Genomic DNA, 17,264 nt, shown 5'->3' with positions numbered 1-17,264 from the left:
ATGTCTCCATTAGTGTACTGTAAAAAGTAGTTTTTTACAACTTTATGCCTTGATAAATAAGCGGGAATGAACTGAAATGATTTCTCTTCACTTAGAGCACTTGACACCTGGCTGTCAAACACATCTATACACGTGCTGTGATTTATATTTTTTCTTCACTATCTTCACTAAAATCAAAGCTTTTAGTATAGTGATGCAGATTCAGATTTTCTCTCCTTTTCTAACATTCCATCTACTTAGCCCCTCTCTTAAATGTTTCCCTTCTCCCTTTCAAAAACAAGCACACACACATTTTATCACTCTCAGCGTTAATCCACAAGATTAATGTTTTTGTTTTTCATGACATTTGGTGCTAAGCTCTCTTTGTGGTGTTTGTGCAGTTATGTCACTTTCAGAACAAAAACATGCAGACACACACACGCACACCCAAGAAAAAAAATCCCTCTGCCTTCCATCCCACCTCGATATCAGTGTGTGTATTAGGTAAATGTCCTGAGGGTGTCTAGAGTCTGTGATCTTCTCTGCTTGGCAAGATAATTCACTCCATGTCTCCTTTATGATAGACTCTCTTTCCTCTTCCACAAAAACTGTTTGATATCTTTGAACTCTTAGATGTTTTTGTTTCTCTCTGTATCAAATTCTCAGTGATCCAGGAAGTCTGCCATGTTAACCATTGTGTTTCTACAGTAGCTCAGAATGGACAAAATAAACAGATGGGGCTTAACATTGGCTGTGTGTTTCGTGACCACTGTTTCTCCTTCAAGCTAGGAAGAGGCCGAGGTGGGACAAGGTCATTGCAATCAGCAATTACTCCGTTAGAGGCCACTAAATCCTACACACTGTACTCCTTTAAACTTACTGAAGATACCATTATCCTCAGTGTCCATAATGATTAGATATCCATAAATTCATCATTGAACGAATATGTAATAGGTTTTCTTCAGTATCAGAGTAATCCAGTGGAAGTCATCTGTCTATGCATTAAATACAGGAGCCACTAATAGCTCATTCAATTCAATTTGCCAAATTTAAACACACATATGCATAAAAAAAAACAGAGCTTCAGTTGTAGATTCCAACATAACTGAGTCTATGACAACATTATACTTCCTATTTAAATCTACCAAAGCTGTATGGGAGCTGAGTCCCAAAGCTTTTAGGCCCAAGGTGTCAGACTTTGAAACCCCCTTGCTCCACAGCCTAGACCAACTGCAAAAACATCTGCAGGAATCCTGGCCTGTGTACGAGACTGCAGCAGCTGGTAGACTGGGAAAAACAACTGAAAAAAACGTCTTCCTATGCTGTTTTAAGACCATTATTGTCTTTTCTGCAGGAGGTAGTCTGCCAGTAGGGATGGCAGTCCGATCTCTGTTCACAGCCTTAAGCTTTTTGGGTACTGAGGGAAAGAGGAGGGCCACAGCCATCCACAGAACCACTGAAGCGGCAGAGTAAGCCTGAAGATGGCTGTGGTTCAAGAGAGGAGCACCAAGGGGCACTGAACAGTTGGCCATGCAGACACAAGCTGGGGTCTGATCAGCCTCAGCTGGGTCGCCTGGAGGAGGGTGTATGATGTTGAATGAGTTTTGCTAATATACAGGGCAAATCTTAGTCACATTTGATAAGCATTGTGTCATTTCACCCTTTTTTTGTTCATAATCTTTCAGTTATCTCTGTCTCTGAGAGGTGAGTAAATAAATCTTTACACACACAGCACATACTACAATTAAAAAAGAAAAATAGCAGTAACTGCTGAAATAAAAAGGGCCATATTAAGGCAGTTTTGTGGGACTTTTTACTGCCTTTGTCACTCTGCCTGCTTCATCCTTCCCCTGCATCTCCGTTGGGTACCTCTAGTTGAAAGATATAATAAAAGTCTTTCTCTTTTATTTCTTGTCTCCAGGATTATCTGATTTCAAGGTGAGTGCAGGGTGATATCAAGACCAACGTTTGTATTGCTGAACTTTCTGTCCTCCCTGTGTGCTTGGCTAAAAATAGGTGCAACTACAATATAATCCAATAGACAAGAGAGGCATGGAGATGCAACCACACTCACACACACTTCTGACACTGTGAACTTATTTAAATAACCATAAAGCTTCACTATAAAGGGTAAGGCAGAAAAAGAGAGACAATCACAAAAATTGTCAGCAGCTGGACTGTACATTTTGATATTTATTTTTTCTTATATTTGATTGAAAGTTTGCATGTCAATTTCAAAGACACATAAGACAGAGACAGCAATTTGTCCCAGTTCATTGGCTGCCAAAAAATATCTATATTTTATTCCTGAGTTTGATTTTCTGGATTTCCTTTTGCTGTTGTTTTCAAAAGTCCAAAACATTTTCACCAACCACTTGGCTGGTGAGAAGCTGTCAGTACTTTAAAGACATACCCTCTTGTCTTAAAAAATAATAAATCATGAATTGGTAGGTCACTGTATGTAAGTCTCTGCACGTGTTTATGTTTGCTTTGCCGTTTATGTAACTAGACTCTCATTTACTCAGACAAGTTTCATCGTCACACTTATTTCTTCCACTCACTCCTGATTCTATACCTTAATCCTGTCACCTTTGTTTTGTTGGTTGCTGGTTCTCTCCTGCTCTCTAACCATTTAGAGACGAAAGCATTCATCCCTGCCTCAATTGTTATTCACCACAGAGTGTGAGTGTGAGTGTGAGTGTGAGTGTGAGTGTGTGTGTGCGTGTGCGTGTGCGTGTGCGTGTGCGTGTGCGTGTGCGTGTGTGTGTGTGTGTGTGCGCGTGCGTGCGTGCGTGCGTGCGTGCGTGCGTGTCACACTGATGTCTATGCATGATTTCAGCATGTGTGCGCAACACTTTTCCCAGTGTGTTTGTGCGTATTATGCCTGCAGTGATGTGTGACTAATTTAAAAGCTGGTAGTACATCTCCCCTTTGACTGAAAGGCCAGAAAGCAGGGCAGAAAACAGGAACGCATGCAGTCACATGCACACACAAATTAGGGGGCGTATTAGACATTCACTACGTAGAATCACACAAGGTTTCAAGACACACACATATGCATTCTCACTATACAACAGTGTACACACACCATACAGACATAACATAGGTCCAAAACAGGGAGGCGGAGTGAGGAAAGGCAAACACATTAATGCTAACAGTTGTTGTCATCGACAGGACATTCATGGTAATATGGGGAGCAGTTTGTCAAATTATTTTACAGACAAGGAGACACTTGGACTCCCGAACACAAGCCCAAGCAGTGTCAGGCAATTGGTAAACATTTTAATGCTGCATTTGTCAGGGTAATAATGAGTTCCTAGCTGGGAGAGGAAGAGAAAAGTCCTTGGACTGTGTCACAATGTTTAACATAGCACTGACTGTGCATTTCAGTGGGTGTCTTCAGCTGGCTTAACAAATCACTGCTGAGGTGTATTATTTATTTTTTTAAGTGTAGTTCTCATATTCAGTTTGCTAGAATTCAAAGATATATAAAACATTTTTAAAACCTTATCTCCATGCTGGCAGATATAACGATCATGTTTGTTTACTTGGTGTTACTTGTCTAATGATCAATTATTTTTAATCACTAAATTATTACATTACCTTGCTAGATATAAGTTGTTACAGTTTATATAAGTGTGAGGCTGTGGTATACAGTGATTATAGGGGCATTGTGGGAAGTGGGCATAGTTTGTTGTACTGCACAGTGGGTCTTACTTGTTTTCCCCATTTCCCACCCCCAAGCAGATATATTCATCCTGTCACTCAACTTGGATAGTCACTTTGTTACAAGTTTACACTGCATGATCACAGAAGCCATTCTTAATAGTGAATCCATCATGGCCATTATGGATCATATACTCAATATTTCTCTTCAGAGTCTCTTTTTGGGAAACAGATCATCATAAACCATTTAAAATCTTTACATTGATATTTACATATTTTAAGATATGTTCAGCATGCACACCTCAGAACTGTAGCATCAATAGTTAATCGCATTACATCTCACAACAATCCAGCAGTTAATGTTAGAGCTTCCTTGAATAAAGCACTTATAACCTACAGAGGAACTGCAGCCTGTGGACATCAGTAGGAGAGATTGTGGCACTGTAATGACTGTGAAGCAGATGTGTGCATACATATTTTTAAAAATCAAACTCGAAATCTTACCTGAGAGAAAATAACTGTTCGGTTGACACAGGAATGCAGATGTGGTATTTATTTATTAGTTTTTTTAATAATATGCTAAGGCTATTTTCATCAAATCTACCCTTATTATTAGTGTATTAGAGAAAGCACATGTCGTAATAAGCGATGCACAATGAAAACAGGTGGTGGCGCTATAGATTTGTTCATGTTCCAGTTTGAAGTTAATATTTGCCATGCCTGGGTATTTATCTTAAATACACACTATTCAATGAGTTTTAGCAAAGTTCAAGTTTAACAAAACTTGAGTTTCAAATCATGTTGATTACTTTTCCTGACCATTAGTGTTTGGGTAGCATAGTACTGGAAATGTAATGACTGTAAACCCATTGCAACCTATGATGTCCATTAGAGTGGTCTAGAGAACATTGATGTTTTTGTGCAGATGTGTGTGATGTCAAATAAGTCGAACTCAGTCAACTCACACTGACGCAGATGTAAAGAGAAACATCACAGCTATTTAGCATAATAATGATGAAATATGTACACACTGGTTGTCAACCTCATACTGTCAGAATGTGGTGAGCTCAGAAATTTCCAACTGTCAATCATGAATAGAAGACCAATCAATTTCTCATATGACTTTGCCTTGGGCAGGCTGCACCAAAGCTTCATAACTGTGGATAGTGGAAACGCTATACAAGGTATTTATAATTATATTTTAGGTCAATGTCATATTGAAAAACAGATGACCCACTAAGCACAACTAAGATCGTCCTGATACCAGAATTTTAAATTTGATATTACTACTACAACAACGGCAAAAAGAAAAGTTGTGTTTTTTTGTTTTTTCATTTTTATTAAATTAATAACCTGCACACAGTGTGCCAGTACAGGAAAAGTCACTGAACACATATTCAGTTGGAGTCGGTGCAGAGAGATCAGCTAATGACCAGACCAGTTGATGTGGGTAACTCTTATCTACATTGATCAATACAGTTAATCTGAAGATAGATGAGTAAACTCTCAGCCTCATTTACAAGCAAATGATTTGAGTTAAGTCTGGTTAACCCCTCACTATGCCCCTGTTGGTACAGTATCTGTTATCTGTTGGTAAAATGGGTATGTATTTATGTGAAAGGGATACAGATAATTACATACTTAAAGATTCCCCATTGATTTGTTCTGAAATTGCTTGCAGTTAATACATGATGTCATACTGGTTACAACTTTAGCCCATTATATTCGCTATTCCCTTAGCTTTCTTTCCTCAGTAGTAATCTGACAGAGCATCACTTTGATGATGAACACTGTGTGTATGCATGTGCACGCAGTCGAGACTGTGTGTGCTTATATGTGAGTGTTTCTTCATGTTTTTGTGTCTGCGTGCAAGGAAGTCGGGAGAATAGCCCCTGTGGAATAGCAATCAGCAGAACAAAACGATTGTTGAAAAAAGAAAAGGAAAGATGAATAGCTGTTGAAATAACACAGAGAGAGGGAGAGGGGGCATGTTGACGGCTCTAATTAAAATCCCGCCCATTAGCTCAGTGTAAATTGGATGATTTATTCTCCCAGGGGACTGACTGACAATCAAATGATGCTGCTGGTATTAAAATGGATGTGAAAATGGGTATTATCATTCCTGTGATGTGAGGATAGCTAAATGAAAATTGTTGTAGTTTTGATACCACTAATTCTCACAACTCATCAGCCAATCAGAATCACTTAATCTCCAAACACAACAAGCACTCACGCAAAAACAAGACACATTCAGTAGAACTGCTACACAGATTTGACATGAATATGTATATTTATGAATATGACAGTCATAGGTGGCATAATTTGATGTACTGTATATGTGGAATAGTAGGCCCTCATAATTCAGTTTATACTAGAAAACATGAAGCTTTCACTATAGTAGTAGGAGTTGTTAGACTCTACTGTGCCAACTCACTCACAAGTATTGACTCAAACATTTACACAGTGCTAGCTGCCTAGCTACCTTCATGGGTGCAGCAGATTATGATGATCATTGATTGATTGATTGATTGATTGATTGATTGATTGATTGAGTCATACATAAACTAAAGGACAGAACAACAAGGAATACGTAGGATAGCTTCATAGGGTGAAATAATAATAACATTATATATTATACATTATTTTCAACAATTACAATCTTTAATTAAGATGACTGAGAATAAGGATTAAATAGAGGTCATTAACTCACCAATTTGCATTATTGCCAGCATTAAATTTGCATTAGGGTTAGTTGGGTGTAGCAATCTCCTACTTCTTCAACACATCTCTGATTGTGTGTGTGTGTGTGTGCATGCTTGTACTCCACTTAACAAGACATGTGCTTTTGAATGGGCTTACAAATTCAGGTAGCCTGCTTACTTGCATATGTGAAGGAGGGTGTGTATGCTTATATCTACATGTAATGTTTGTGTGTGTGTGTGAACCTCTAAGATTGGCTGACTTATTTAGATTCCAGAAGTCCTTCAATAGAGGACTTCAAATTGATTTAGCTGAATTGCCTTTCAAAGCTACTTCAATTTCACCCCTATGCAAATTTACACTCCTTTCCCCATGTCTCTCTCTCACCCTCACTCACGCTGTCCCTCCATCTATCTGTCTTACTCACCTACCCGCTCACGCCACCTAACTTTCCTCTTTACCATTCTGCCTTCTACACTCCTCCTTTTCCCTTTGCCCTCCATCCTCTCCATCCCTGTCCCAGATTATCCTTAATATTCAGCCTCTCTTCATTTTCCTTCTTTTTCTCATTCATGTTCCTCTCCTTACGTCTCCCTGCATGTTCACTCCCAGTAATAGTGTGCAGAACATAAGAGGCCATGTCTTAGCAGAGCAGTCTCACAGCCAGTTAGTCCACCACTTGTCAGCCGTGTGTGTGTGTGTGTGTGTGTGTGTGTGTGTGTGCCTTTGAGTGTGTTAGGGTGTGACAGCAAAGCAGTGAATCATTTACTTAACTCTCCTGGTCTGCACCGCAGTCTGACTCTGTTTTTTTGTGTGTGTGAGCGTGTGTGTGTGCGCGTGTGTGTCAGGTGGACTAAGAGACCTTGACAACATCAACACAATTGCAAGTCCATAAAATGGCGGCAACATTTTAGCTTATGTACCTGGAAATGACTTCTGGCATAAACCGCTTGTCAGCTTACACACACACTCACACACACACACACACACACACACTGGCTCTGAGGTAACCCAGATATACACACTGAGACTGTCCTTGATACTAACACACACACAAATACATGGACCTGTCATGTTGACAGTTAGGTTAAATAACTTCTCTGTTTCAGTACACACATGCAAACATACTATATTGCCTGTAAAGCACACACACTTGCGCTGTGCGCACGCACACAAAACACACACGGCGTGTCTCTCTGGAGACCATATAAATCTGAACGCACACACGCACACAGGTTCTCTGGTGCTGCCTTGCTGCATCTTTTACTGAGGAATCGTTAAATTTTTTTTGATGGATTCAGCAGTAGGGGGTCGGACTGAGATAGTGTCTATTGATTTTATATTTGGCAGACTGCGCTCTGGCCACTTAGTCCTGCAATATACCTTACTCTCCCTCTCCCTTTTTCTCTCCATCTCTCTCTCACTCACACCATCAGTCTCTGTTTCTCTCCCCCGTGTGCTCATCTTACTCCCTTTTACTCGCTGTCCTTCTCTCATAGACTCACACTTTCCCTTTTTCCCCCCCCAATTGGTGTCTGTCCTCTTTTTATATCTGAAATGCTCCTTTATACTCCTTCTCCACTACAGTCTCAGTTTGCTGTCTTCATCCAATCTTCCCAAATTTACATTTTTTTGTCTTTGCCTTTTCCCATGTCACTTTATCCATCTTACGTTCCCTCCTCTAATCCCTTTCACTCCATTTCCCTTTAATCTTTTCTCTCCCCTTTTTTGCTTCTTCACCTGTTTTACACATCATCCATCCAGCCCCCCTCCCTCTTGTCTGCCATTTTCTGCTGCCTCATCTTTTTATTACTTTTCTCCCTCTACCCTTCCTTCCCTCTTCGTTCCCCTCTCCATTCCTTCACTCTTTCTCTCTCTCCCTATATCCTTTTGTCCTTCTCTGACACTGCTTTGCTCCACACGCAACCACCTCTCTTTGTATTTAATTTGACTTTTTCTGAACCACATGCCTTATATTTCCCTCCAATTTCCAGCCACAGATATTTATTTTTCTCCTTTATCATGTCCCTCCTTTCGCTTTCTTTCTAACTTTTCTCTGTCCTGTCTTCTTTCATCTATTTTTTTTATCTTGTTTTGTTTTGTTTTTGTCATTTTCCACCCTCTATATTCAACACTTATGATAATTTTACTGTCCATGAGACTTTGTTCAAATCCTCCTCAGTCCTCCTACAACTTTTGTGTTCCGTTTCTTTCTGTTTTTTCTTTCCAACTATCTTTGGTTTCAACATTTTTTTTTTTTTATGTAAACCTGCCATCATGTTGGTCATTACATAGTATTGTCAAATTGTTCAGGAGAGCTTGGTATACAGTTAGGTCCATATATGTTTGGACACTAAGACACATTTAGCTATTTTGGTTGTTTACCAAAGTATATTAAAGTCTTAGTTAAATAATGAATATGGGTTTTTCTCAGCTTTTATTTGAGGTTATTCACATTCAAATTGGACAAAACATGTAGGAATTACAGCTCTTTAATATGTAGCTCCTTCTTTTTCAAGAGACCAAAAGTAATTGGACAGTTGAATCAAATGCTGTTTTAAGGACAGATGTGGGTTATTCTTTATTCTCTTCTAACTTTCTTTATTCTTTTCTTTGTCGATTAAGCAGGTAAAAGGTCTGAGGTTGATTCCAGGTGTGACATTTGCATTTGGAAGCTGTTGCTGTGAACCCATGACATGCGGTCAAAGGAGCTCTCAGTGCAAGTGAAACAGGCCATCCTTAGGCTGCAAAACAAAAAAAGAGCAAATCCATCAGAGAGAAGGCAGGAACATTGGGAGCGGCTGAATAAATAGTTGGTGAGGTCTGCAACACAAAAAGGCCTGGAAGTGCATGGAAGACACAGTGGTGGATGATCACAGGATCCTTTCCACATCCAGTCAACTAGTCAAGTCTACCCTAAATAGAAGACTAGACAAGAGCAAGCACAGACAAACCATTAATAAGCCTCATGAATAGAAAGGATTAGACTTTGCCAAAAAAAAACATTTTTAAAAAGCCAGCTGACTGTAATTATGGCAAAAAATTATTTGTCTGTTTATTTGAAAAGTAGTTTGTCAGTCACCAAGACACAAAAAGTGAATTAGAAATACAACAAAGTTAGGTCACAGGAAATATGGATTCTTCTACTCCGTATTTGGAGCCACTATGAACCGTTAAGAAAAAGTGTATCTTAAAAGACTTAGCCAACCTTCCTTCTGTAAATTTTCTGTCCACTTATGCAGGTCATGGTGGCAACAGGCTATGCAGATGAGCCCATACATCTTTTTTCCCTTACCATGTCCTCCGGCATTCTGCAAGATCTCCAGGCCAGGTGTAATCCCTATAGCTAGAGTTTTGGATCATCTGTCTCAGGAATACTTCTGCAGGGAAGCATTCAGCCTATCTTCAAGGGGACTCACCACTTGCAATACTGGTGGACATAAGGGTCTGGTGTATTGCCAGTTAAGCAGAAGGCAAAGGCAACAGCCTTGTCATGCTGACCCCCTGTCATTTAGCTGTGGTAGGCTGGGATGTTTAAATCCTGCCAGATTGCCCAGATACCCACGCCACATTTTTTTTTCCTAAGTACTTTCTCTCCGTCACTATGGCTTTCTCTTCTGTGTATGTGTGTGTGTTACATGCTAATATTTGCTTTGTGCATGTCTTTACTGCAGTCAGTGTGGTACGACACCTGTTTGAACTAATTAACTAAGTTGACTGAGGTGATTCGATCTATATTCTAATACCAGTATTACTAATCCTGAAGAGTAATGGACCGTCACTCTGAGCCTCCAGCCTTTTTAGCTGTTTCGTTTAATGAAGCGATAATTCTGGTATTCTAATGAAGGAACAACTAATACACGTCAACAAATGACTTTGGGTGTTGTTTTCAGAAGTATTACAGTAAGTGTACACTTTGTAGACACAAGCCTGTTTGTATTTAATGATCAAATATTTAACTGTTATTTTACCGAAAAGCATCATTAACGTCATGTTTCCTTGGATTTTTTTTTTTTTCCATATGGTGGACACAAGTCGTAAAGAAATAACTCTTTGTTGCTTTTCCGAGTATTAGCTGGATGAAATGTGAGTGCAACAATGCTCGGGTACCCCTTTAATACAGTATTCCACCAAGCAAACCCATGGAGAGCAAGCTTATTTTACTCAATTGCATGCCTGTAAAAAATATTTTAAAAAGCCCTGTTCTAACCTTTACCAATCTGACACTTTGTACAACTTTATTGAACAAAAAGGAAAATGGGCCTTAGATATAAAGCCATTTTCTACATTATTTTCTAAATATACCTCTGGCTTCTCCTCCTGTTTGACCCTCTCCTGCTGCTTTGTCCCCCCTCACACCTCCCATCTCCTCCTCTTCCATGCTCTCTCAATCTTTTAAGCATGAACGGAGGCATCTTGTTTCAGTCTGTTGGTTGTTTCTTATCAGGCCTCACACCAAATAACAAAACATGTAGTCTGACAGAGCAATCAGGCAGCAGCAACAAAACGCAGGGAGAGTTTTTAGCTTTCTGTTTGTCTGCCTGAAACAAATGAAGCCGGCAGGGGCACTGACTTACATCGGGGGACAGCTTGTTGCAGATAATGCTCTCATTTGGAGGGAAATTGACCCTGGGTGGTGAATCTGCAGCAAGATAAGTTTGTCTAGCTAGAATGCATGTAGGATTTTATTGGAACAAGAATGATTGCAATTAACTTTTAATATACAGTGTGGCTGCTAATGCAAAGTAGTTAAGTACACATTATTTGGAAATATTTTTAAGAATGTGCTTTTTGTTGCTTATTAAATTTGCAATAAACAGCCGAGAGTTGCAATATCACAGTGATAATCATTATTTCCACTGTAATACACCGTTTGTGTTCATATCAGCCTAAGAGTATTTCTTGCACATATCAAGAACAGGAGTAGTATTTTTCTCCCATATCAATAAAGTCGAGTTATGTATTTAATCATCAAGTAGTTGCTATCCTATTTATCAGCTCTCATGTGGTTGTTAATTATTACTGATTACATTTACTTGCATACCAATAGAGAAGCTACTGAAAGCATTCACCTTTAGGTGATTTTTCAATTACATTTGCATAGTTCCAAGTCACACAGTCTATGTGTGTGTGTGTACATATGCATTGAAATATGCTTGCAAGTGACATGATGATATTTAACTAGTCTGCATGTGTGTGTTGTTTAAATGTGTTCACATGTAGATAAGTCAGCTAGCCACTATGTCATGTTTAACTAGCAGACAGGATGTATTCGTAGATATTTGGTTAAGCAGACGGAGCGTGTCTGTAGGGTCCTCTAGGGCCTAGACCTGTGTGATCCCATTACACCAGTGCCACCAGGACATTCCAGATTGTAAAACCTGCAGGGTACAGGTACAACCTCATACATCAAAAATGTGCTGTAGAAATGCCGGTAGGTCCTAATTTACACTGTAGTCATAGTAGATTTTCATTCAGGAGAATATTCTTGGTTATTATTATTATTATTATTTTTATTATTGAAGATATGGGGAGATATAAGACTATGAACACAATGAAAAACAGGACAGTCAATTTGTATTCAGACAAAGTGGAACCAGACCAGACTGACACAAAATACTAAACACTCCTGTCCCTTTAGCTTGCTTACACAGAGAGAGGGAAAATGTCACTTGGAAGCACTACACCAGAGACTGTTTAAAAGTATTGATATTTATGCATCATTAACACTATGATTTATTTATTTGTATTTATTTATATATTCCCAATGTGTGAGGGCTATAAAGGTAATTAATAGGTTTATAATTTATTCATTCTTTTTTTTTTTTTTTTTTTTTTTTGCCATTCATATGAGCTCTCTTGACTACTGAGCAACACGACTAAAAAGGTGCACCAAGGCAGCTTAGGTTATTTTACTTACTACACCAGATTTTCATACCTAGTGCAGAGGAATCACACAGGCAACCTTCTAGTTAACAGGCAGCCTCTTTAAGCTCTGGAGTGCCAAACAGATTAAGCTCAAGATGAATTAATTTGCGTTTACCATCTGTCTACAGGGTGATTTTAGAATTTTCTGGCAGAAAGGAAATAAGTGTTTATTTTAAATAAAAAGTCAACATCTTAGGTCTTCTGATGGAAACATGTAGTGTGATGATGAAGGAGACGATGACAGAGAGAGAAAATGAAACGAAAGGAAAAGAGAAAAAGATGAAATGCAATGGAAGAAAAGAGCTATGGTGATTGAGATACATTTCCATTTAGATGGGAGGGCAGCGTATTTTTCTGAGGAAAGGGACGGCGTTTTGATGTGAATCACTCTGCAAAGTCATCACGGTAAAATAGAGCTTGTATTTTGCGTCTGTGTAAGTTTGAATCCAAACTTTCAAGGAGTACATCTTAAAAACTTTCCCAAACCCTTAGACTAAACCTTGCGGGCAGACATCAAAAAGAAGCTGTAATGTAATCTTGTTCTGAGAGAGAAAGATGTGAAATTAAAGCGATTATTTCATCTTTGTGTCTTTGTGTGTGTGTGTGTGTGCACATGTGATTGTATTGAGCTGCCTTTAGGCTAGTTAACTAGGATTGTGGTCATTATCTTTATCCATGTTCTCGGACAAAAAATGAAACCAAATAGAGATTTCTGTTTTGTAAGAAGTTCAAAGTTTTAGTTTATGGAGACTTGCTAATATTTGCAAAGGGCAAACAAAAAAAAAGTCAAAATAATCTTAACAAAAGTAATTTCAATTTTTTTAAATGTAATATGTTAAAAACAGGACTTACATGCTGTACAACCATGTGTGTACAAATGTGCCGGTATGTGTTTGTGCCTCCAACATGCAGACTCCTTTCCTCCATCAGCAGTCTAGGGGACCTTGGGGTGACCAATCAATGTCCTGTATCATCCATCACCATGGAGACACAGAAGTTGAGCATGGATCATAACATTTCACCTTTGTTGTGAGTCACCTAATTCACAGGCTTTAAATGTTTATAGTGTTTTGTGCTTTCTTTTTGAGTAACATCAAAAGCTAAACTAGTATATAGAATTATACTGTGTTGTATATCAGCAGTTAGGAAAAGTATGTGTAATTATGCACGTAAGCAGAATGGATGATCAGTGTGGAAATTGTTATACCACAGATTTTTGCCAAACTAAACATCTCTATTTTTAACTAATGCATAAATAATTGTCCACTGACGAGACATTGGCAATAGAAATATAATTTGGTCCAAGTGTGTTTTTTTTTTGTTGTTGTTTTTTCACACCGTTAACAGTTTCTGTTTAACAACCCATAATTTTCCATCATATTGCAATTTGTTTTTGTCTAATTATACCATAATTACAGAAGTGATGAGGCAGTCATTTACAGAGTTGCTATGGAGTGAGTATAATTAAGGAGTGTGATATGCATCTGTCAAGTTTCAAGGTGGTTCTGTCATTACCTGCCCACTGTCTTTGAACCTTTTAAAACTTCAAATCTGTTCTGTTGAATCTTTCACCCTACGTACAGAGATAAAACTTGTCTTTGATAGCAGCTGACTATTTCCATGTCTTCTTATTGTACCTGCATTTATAGTTGGGTGGCTTTGAATGCATAATTTCAAATTCTCTCCATTATTGTGTAAAATATAGGATTCCTTTCTTTTCCCTATTTCTTTCCTCGACTATAGATGTAAAAAGGTGATACCTTAGAATCCGTAGAGAGATTAATGCATTGAATGATAACAATCTCCATACAGAAAAAGGCTCTTTTGTCGCTGTTAATCACCATGTGTGTGTGTCTGTGTGTGTGTGTGGCCCTCCAAATAATGATGACACCACAATTTCGTCTTTATATGTGTTGGAGAGTAGAAGGAGGTTGGGGAGTAGGAGGAAGGAATTGAAAACAACAAAGAAAGGGGAATAAGTAGTTGTAAAAAAATGCAGAAAAGGGTAAAGAAAGGATGAAGTCCACAGCTTCTTTACACTTACTATGACAGATTTTTTTTTTTTTTTACTATAATAGTGATTCTCTTTTAAGGTCAGTTTATGAAAGATTAACAGATTTTTCCTTCAGAGCTGTTCAGACATTCACTATGCCATATAAATATAAATCAACATAGAGTGATGATATTCTGTAAAATAAATTCCAAATACATTTATTTTTAGGGGTGGGGTCATTAAGACAGTTCAGTGTTCAGTAATGAGTCAACTCTGTGAGTTTAATTCAGTATTCATTTTTAATTTCCGTTAGGGATTTATAAGGGTTTACAACTATGATATAGTAAAAGGCAGTTGTGAGTAGAGTAATGGAAATGTATATAAGTAAAAGTGCAATTACCCAAAAAAAAGACTGAAAAAAAAGATTGTCAAATATAAACTTATTCTCCCCATCTGTGACACAAAAACATGGGAAAATGGGTTGAAAAATACAGGAGTCACAAACTGTTACAGACAAACATGGAGACCTTCAGACTAAAGCCATATTCAGACAGGGTTAGGTGATGAATGGAAGTCAGATTGATTTTGGCATGGCCACACAATGTCCTCTGTGTATTGTGGCATTGAAGAGATCTTCCATGTCCTGACATCTTTGATTCCTGTAGATCCCTCCTTGGCTTTGAAGCCAGCTAACAATCAGTGCGAGCGTAAGAAGTTGGCAGGCATCGAGGAGGAAGGAGTGGTGGAGGAAAAAGGGGTGGAAGCAGACGAGGAGAGGACACTGCAGGAGGAGGCTGTGATAAAAAATGAGGATACAGCAGAGCACAAAGGGGAAGAGATGGAAAAGGGTGTCGCTGCAGGAGAGAAGTGGAGGCCCGAGCAGGAGGTGGTGCAGAACTTTTTTAACACACACAGAGTGGAAAATCTCAATCTATTAAGGCAATTTAAAAATTTGCAAAAAGCCACCATGGGGGGTTTGAACTTCCCTGTCTGCCTCTTTTTTTTAATTTTTGCAACACTATAAAAGCCTTACAGGAAAGGCAGTCTGAGAAATGTGCACCTTTATCCCCATATTTGAGCTATTTGTACGTTGGTTTATTTCAGACAAGATGTGCGCATCACCTTTTTTTGGAGGAAAAATTACAGAAATAGTGATCCAATAGTGAACCATTTGGTTAACCTGCCAAGGTCTCAAGTTGAGAAAGTGGAAAAAATCAGACATGACTGTCTCTATAAACATGTTAGCATCACACAGTATTGTTACATGTAGTAGATGATAGGTTTCTTTAAATATGGGTTCAATTTAAGTTTATAAAACTGCATCTTACATCTATTTTAGAATATATTGTTAAATGTGTGGGTGTGATTAATCCGACTTTCCCACAGACTGCGACTATGTCACAGCATCTGTCCATTGAATCTTGGTAAGTGTCAGAAGCTTTAAACACAAAGGACCCTGAATGTTCAACAGGGCCACCCTTTCTAAAAATAAAAGCACTCAATGAGGTGCTTCAAGTCATTTTGGATAAAAGTGTCCGCTAAATACCATTTAGTATATTGTATTACTCCCATTACTGCAATATGGACCTCACTCTCTCACTGCCCATTGACTTCATCCATTCCCAGTGGGCCATCTATCTGTCCATTGACTGCCATTTAGTGTCAACAGGGCCATAACTCGTTAGCTGAATGACATTTAGACATTCAGCAGCTCGTTTCAAAGGCCAGGGGTGAGATGGCTGTTGAGGGGACACTTCTCTCTCCCTCTTTCCACTCCCCATCAGTTTATCCACCTTGGTCTTATGCATACTCACTGTTCTCAGACACTGTATCTGTTGCCTCACTTACCCTCTGTCCCCTCTCCTTTTACTTTGCAACACTATCTTTCTCTCTGAGGAACTATATTATTGCGCAGGCATTTAATGTATAGTTGTAGAGAAAATATTTAATAATGTCCTTTTGCTGTTATCAGCTTTGTGATTTGGCCACTAGATTTGCCAAAATCTTCAACTGATTTTGTGATTTTTTTATTTATTTGGTTCAAAAAATAAGATGGTGACTCAGCGCCTCTTCAACTTGACCAGCAGTGTGACTGAAACTGCACTGTTCTATTTATTACTCTGCAAACTGTGCTTCCTTAATGTAACGTTTTGTATGCTACAGTGGCCCTGAGAGCTCAATGCACTGCATCTTAAGTAAACAAATGGAGAAAACACAAGCAAAGGAAAACATCTTCATCAACTTGACAACATATGTGCAGCATTTAGAAAACACAATGGAAATACAGACAACACAACACATTACAGAAACACTTCAAATACAGAAAATGACAACCAAAGTGTTTCCAGAAGATAATAGTGCTGAACATCTCAAGTGAGTGTCTAATGCACCTCGCAGAACCTGTGGAGCCAAAAGGGGAATTCTTTTTGTGGTTGCCTATAGCCTACATAAAAACATTTTGGTCTTCTGTCATGGTGAATATCTTTTCTCTCACTCTCGAGTAAAAAAAAAAAGAAAAAAAGATGAAGCTTGCTGTATTCCTTTGCTGTTATACAATTCCAGGCCAACGCTGGTTCATGTGTCAGTAAAAAAGGTGGTCGTGAGGGTGACAATTGGATGGACCCCTTTAATACCCAGATCTCTATTTTGTGGTGAGTTGTTCCTCGAGATATATATATATATATATATACAATGTCTCAAAATAGATAGCAACATGAAATGGGGGATACTGATTTCTATGCACTGTGGTAATATCCCTTCTCTGTGGTAATATCGCTTCTAGTAGATAGATTTAAACTTGAAAACCTTTAAATGTACCTGAGAAGAGACATTTGTAAAAAGTGGCAAAGAGAGGAGAGAAGGAGGCTGCTTTCCTGGTGGAAGTAATCTGTAGAGTCCGTTGGGAAGGCTTGACCGGGTCTCAGAGACATTTAGCTCGAAATTCGACGGTTTTTATCTCAAAAACAGTTGTACAGGTTTATTTTTCTAGTGGGGGTCT

At 38.6% G+C, this 17,264-nt stretch overlaps 1 long non-coding RNA gene across 2 annotated transcripts in view; it reads left to right on the top strand.

Annotated features, from left to right (window-relative positions):
• Positions 1-15,331, top strand: part of LOC113745713 (uncharacterized) — a 55,453-nt gene extending 40,122 nt beyond the window's left edge. The window contains exons 2-3 of one of the 2 annotated variants that reach the window (XR_003462336.1): positions 13,186-13,302; positions 14,932-15,331. This is a non-coding gene — a long non-coding RNA (uncharacterized LOC113745713). Of the gene's footprint in view, positions 1-13,185; positions 13,619-14,931 lie in introns of those variants that run through there. The other variant, XR_003462337.1, reaches the window with a different exon arrangement.
• Positions 15,332-17,264: the final 1,933 nt, after the last annotated feature.

The sequence above is a fragment of the Larimichthys crocea genome, chromosome III (assembly GCF_000972845.2).
Source record: "Larimichthys crocea isolate SSNF chromosome III, L_crocea_2.0, whole genome shotgun sequence".
Classification (NCBI taxonomy): Eukaryota; Metazoa; Chordata; class Actinopteri; family Sciaenidae; genus Larimichthys; species Larimichthys crocea.
This window is presented reverse-complemented; position numbering and strand designations above follow the sequence as displayed.